We start from the raw sequence: 5,934 nt of genomic DNA on the forward strand, positions 1-5,934 counted from the left end.
CAGCAAGGCCTTCTCATCACAAATCTCTCACTCGAGGCCAGGCTGCAAACGGCGGCCATTTTATTCTAGGCCAAAATAGACCATCTTAATTAAAAGAGACAAAAACAACGTTACCACAGCATAGTGATTAAACAGTGTTAACCCCACTAATACCCTTATGTGTATGTAATTATCTAGCCTTTGCAACACAGAAAAGCATTAATTCGAAAGCGTTTTGTGCTTTAAAATAAACAACACTCAGCAACGTTTATTTAATAAAACATGCACATTATCAATAAGCAAACGAAAGCATTCCCACGTGTCGTTTTTCTTCTCATTAGTACGTGTTGGTAAGTTTAAACATTTACACAAAACAAATAATTAGTAATTAATAATTAATAATTTTAATTATGACAAATAGACAAACCAGAGCTTAAAAACCCAATAGATTTTCATCAGAAAACTCTGCTCCAGCATAGTCTCCCAGGAGATTTATTCAAAGTTCAGGTCTTCAGCTTCTAGCGGACCCCAAGAAATTATGATGCTTTATCTAAAATTAGTCAAAGAAAATCAATCAGAATAAATCATTTTTCTCATAATTACCTATTCTAGCTAAATGTCAGAATGGGTCAGGACAGGTCTCTCAGTAGAAGTCTCCCGAGTCGCCGTACTCACAGCATAGATCCTCACCAACGCAGGTTTGGGAAGAAGTGGCCTTAGACCCTCTCTAGGCTAACAATATTTATAGTATTTTAAACAAAAGAAAGCAACATAAAATGTTCTAAACGTCCGCTGAACCGCTGAGCAGAGCGAGCAGGAAAGGATGTAGCATCGCTACATTTGGAAAATCTCTGCTCAGAAAAATCACAAAAATAAAAAGACAGAACAGGAACTAAAAATTAAAAAGTATCTTTCGACATCCACATTTCCTCGGAACTAACATGGTGATCTCAGAGTTCATTCATTATGGCTCCTTTGTCCTCCAAGGCTATTCGGATGCATCTGGAGACTTGCCCAGAACTGCTGCTGTCCTCACGGAAAATTTTAACCAGGCGAAGACTGTGGTCAGATGACTCTCGACCATATTCAGCAAGGCCTTCTCATCACAAATCTCTCACTCGAGGCCAGGCTGCAAACGGCGGCCATTTTATTCTAGGCCAAAATAGACCATCTTAATTAAAAGAGACAAAAACAACGTTACCACAGCATAGTGATTAAACAGTGTTAACCCCACTAATACCCTTATGTGTATGTAATTATCTAGCCTTTGCAACACAGAAAAGCATTAATTCGAAAGCGTTTTGTGCTTTAAAATAAACAGCACTCAGCAACGTTTATTTAATAAAACATGCACATTATCAATAAGCAAACGAAAGCATTCCCACGTGTCGTTTTTCTTCTCATTAGTACGTGTTGGTAAGTTTAAACATTTACACAAAACAAATAATTAGTAATTAATAATTAATCATTTTAATTATGACAAATAGACAAACCAGAGCTTAAAAACCCAATAGATTTTCATCAGAAAACTCTGCTCCAGCATAGTCTCCCAGGAGATTTATTCAAAGTTCAGGTCTTCAGCTTCTAGCGGACCCCAAGAAATGATGAGGAGGCTCTGATATGTTGTGATAGGTCACTTCATGCTTCGGGGGAGATGTATGAGAAGGTGTGACCTGTGCACTGTTTTTGTGTATGCAGGGTACTTGTGCTAGTGAGAGATTGGCTGACCAGAGGTGCCTGGAGAGTTGGTGGAACAGTATGTAGCTGCTGAGGTACACGTTGCCTATTTTGTGTAGTGCTTTTTTGTGTCTGTATGTGAGGAGTTTGAAATGAGTGTGGTTGTGTATGGGGAGCCAGTTAAGCTCCTTGAGGTGTGATATGATGTGGGTGTGGCATGGTAGGTTGAGGTCGAGTCTTGCTACAGCATTTTGGATGGTTTGGAGCCTGTTCAGGAGCTGATTGGTGATTCCTGTGTAGAGTGTGTTGCCTTAGTTAAGACTGCTGGTTATGAGGGCCTGTAAGACTGATCCTGCTGATCTCTGGTAGCCACTTGTATATATTTGTTGTTGCCTCCTCAGGATGTAGAAGCAGGTGAAGGTCACAGCATTAACCTGGGCTGTCATGTTGAGCTTGTCCTCAAGGATGATTCCCAAGTTTCTGGCGTGGGCAGTGGGGATTATTGTGTGTCCGAGGTTTGCCGGCCACCAGACTCCCAACAAAGGAGTCTCTCTTCCAAAAATTAAACTTAGGTCTTGTCTGATTTGAGCTTGAGGCAGTTGGATCTAATCCAGATGGCTACTGTGGACTAGCAGGTGGCAAAGTTGTTTTTTGTTGCTGGAGTCTTATCCGTGAGAGTGTTGTCTGTGTAGGAGAGAATGCTGATGCTGTGCGGTCTGATGATGTTGGCCATTGGGATCATGTAGATGTTGAACAAGGATGAGCCGAGGGATGATCCTTAGAGGAGTCCACAGTTAAGGATCCTGGCTTTCAACATGTAGAGTGGGATGGTGACTTTCTGTGTTCTTACCATGAGGAAAGAACTCATCCATGTGAGAGCAGGTCCTTGGATGCCTGTCTTGTGAAGACTTCTGATCAGCGTGGAGTGGGAGAATCTGTCAAAGGTTTCCTGGAGATTGAGCAAGATAAGGACCGCTGTTTCTCGTTGGTCAATGATCATCCTGATGCAGTCGGTTGCTGTGATGAGGGCGGTCTCCGTACTGCAATTGGACCTGAAGCCTGATTGAGTGGTGTCCAGGAGCTGGTGAAGATCGAGGTGGTCAGCGAGTTGCTTGCTGATTGCTTTATCCATGACCATGGCTAGGTATGGTAGTAGGCAGATTAGGCGGTAGTTTGCTAACTGGGTGGGATCTGCCAAAGGTTTCTTTAGTAGTGTATTGACCGCTGAATGTTTCCTGGTCTCTGGGAATGCAGCAGTGGTCATGGAGGCTTTCAGGATGTAGGTGAGTGCTTTGCTGATCAGGGAGGCCCCGTTGTTGTAGATGTGGTGTTGGCTGGGGTCTGTCCGAGCCACGGAGTGGATGGTTCCCATGATGTTAGCTGTCTCTTCCATGGAGAGTGTATTCTATGTACTCAGGGTGCTTCTGAGGTTTTTTGTGGGTAGGCTGGAGGCAAGGTTGTTGGGGTTTGGTTGTGGGTTTAAATTGTTGTAAATAGTTTTAATTTTGTTGCTGTAGAATTCCGATAGATTGTCTCATAGGTCTTGGGGGGCGATGATGCTGTTGGTGGTGAAAGTTGGTGAGGTGACATCTTTTAGGAACACAGGGACATTTTATTTTGCGCCTAGCAATTTGCAACTAATTGCGAGTCGCCAACTGCGAGGCGCAGAATAAAATGTACAACAGTGTGTTTAATACTGTTTGCGGTTCCCAATGGGGTCGCAAATTGCGAGGCTCATTAATATTAATGAGCCTCTCTCTGTTTGCGAGCCCATTGGGAATGACAGGCCCTCCCAAGAATGGTGGGCTGCTGGGCTCAGAAGACCACCATGTCTGGGACTGCTTGGAAATAAAGAGGTTATTTTTTTTTTTAAATGCAGCCCGTTTTCCTTAAAGGAAAACGGGATGCATTTTAAGAAAATTAAGATGAAACGTTTTTGTTACATTTTTTAAGGGCAGGCAACAGTCCCTGGGACCACTGCCTGCCCTTAAAAAATATTTTTGCATGTATTTGCAAATGGGAAGGGGTCCCCTGTGGACCCCTTTCCATTTGCGAATGCATTATCACCTACTTGAAGTAGGTGGTAATTGCAAGTGTTTTGTGACCGCAATTGCGGTCGCAAAACATTAGTACATTTTTTTGAGACTCGTTATTTGGAAGGGAACGCCCCTCCCAAAGAGCGAGTCGCAAAACCTATTTAGTGAGTCGCAAATAAATTGCGACCCGCTAAATAGGCTTTGGACATGGCCCATGATGTTTTTGCATGCGCAAACGGGTTCGTAAACCCGTCTGCGCATGCAAAAACGGGTTGTACATCTGGTTCAGAAAGGTTTCTTTTCAGCTTTCGGAGCTGCTTTATATGCATTCGACTGTGACCTTCTTGGTTTCTCTGATCTGATGGTGGTAACTTCTTAGTGCTGCTTAGCAGGTGTCCTTGTCAGTTTCTTTGTGGTTGGTTCTCCTTCTTCTTTCCAGCTGTTTGCAGTATTATTTGGTTGATATTTTTTCTCTGTGTACTAGTTAACCTGCTTTCAGGTTCTTTTCTGGTGGTTTTGATTGTGGAGTGTCAGGGAGTCAGGGCAGTCTGCTATCCACTTGTCAAGGTGTTTAATGTCACTGTTTAAGTTGTTGGTTGGGTATGCTGTGGGGCCAGTCCAGTTCCGTGATGCTGTTCCAGCTGTGACTGGCTGGGCTGGAAGTGGCGGGTGGTCGATACCGATCAGTAAGTAGATGATGGCATGGTCGGTTGAGGTGAGAAAAGTGATTGCAGTGACTTTGTTGCTGTTGAAGGTGGGAAAGACGGAGTCAAGGATGTGCCTGGCGGGTGTGAAATTCTATTTTTGCAATTTTGTAGCTCATGCACTGCTGAAAATGTTAATCTAAATGCTATTCACCTTGGAATATGCTACCTGAATTGTCACACTCAGACCAAGGTCGAAAATGACAGAGAAAATATACTCTAAGATTATGATTACTTCCAAAATATTTATTAGAAGTCTTAGCTCCAGTCCAAAAAGATGATATTTTAATAGCCTTCACAAATGTGTCAACACTTTCTAAAGGTTTTTTAACCCACAAATATACTACAGAGTGAACTCCCCCTTAACTCAACTGATCAGATGGAATTATTTTATTATGCCACCTCAAAGATCAGTGCTGCATCTGCACTCCTCAAAAAGGGTATTTTCCATTTTCCCTGTGCTAATTATAACTTTATAAAGTGGTAAACAGATACACTTTTACATAACATGAATGTGAGTTGGGCTTAGCATTAATTATACGTTTACTGTAGTTATTTTAGGGTTGTTGAATTCTTGTGACCTCTTGCACCCCCATCATCTCCCTTTGAACACGTTTTGAGTTCAACCCTTGCTACCTATGACATACACCTGGATACTTATGGAGATATTTGGTTTGCCACTCTAGAGCCTTCTGTTTTGGGTGTTGTGGAAATTTATCTAGAGCATATGTATGTGTTTCTAGCCACCGTCCACCTCAAAGATTTTGTACAATGTGTGTGTGTGTGCGCGCGCGCGCGTGTGTGTGGGTGTGTGTGTGTGTGTGTGTGTATGGTCTAGATCTCACATAAACATGATAGCATGTTGCTAAGATTTTAAACCTTACATTGAGATTGTAACTCTAATTTAACATTACTTTTATTTTGATCTGATTGGGGTATTATTAACAATAGTTGATCATGAATAATACACCTGGGTTGTTTTGGGAATTTCTGTTGACTTGCTATGATGAGGCTGTGACAAGAATGGCCCCTGCATAATGTAGTAGTGGTCTTCTGCCCAGAGAGCCCAAATATGTGTAGATGGCCTCCTGTTTTTTGAGTTACGCTCTGACTTCATGCTAATCAGTGTGCAGAGGCTTAGAACTTTCCATTGACACGAGTAAGGTTCTGGTCCGGTACCGTGACCTGGAAGGGTGTATCACGCATGTCAACTAGGCCTGGGCGGTAAATTCCGTTCCGTTCGCGGAATTTGCGGAATTTGGGTAATTTCGCGTTCCGCGGAGAACGCGAAATTGCCCAAAAATCTGCGTTCCGCGACTTCGCGAAATTTTTTGCTTGTTCGCGTTCTCAATATGCGTGTTCGCGAGCTATTTCACCCCGAGCACGCAAACAGCGATCGCGAACAGGAAAAAAGTATCGCGAACAAGCAATTCCGCGTGTTCGCGGAATTTCTGCGTGTTCGCGGAGATTTTTGACCGTTTCGCGGAGATTTGCGTAACGCGATTACGCAAATTCCGCCCACCCCTAATGTCAACTCA

Source organism: Triturus cristatus, chromosome 6 (genome assembly GCF_964204655.1).
Source record: "Triturus cristatus chromosome 6, aTriCri1.1, whole genome shotgun sequence".
In the NCBI taxonomy this organism is placed as follows: Eukaryota; Metazoa; Chordata; class Amphibia; order Caudata; family Salamandridae; genus Triturus; species Triturus cristatus.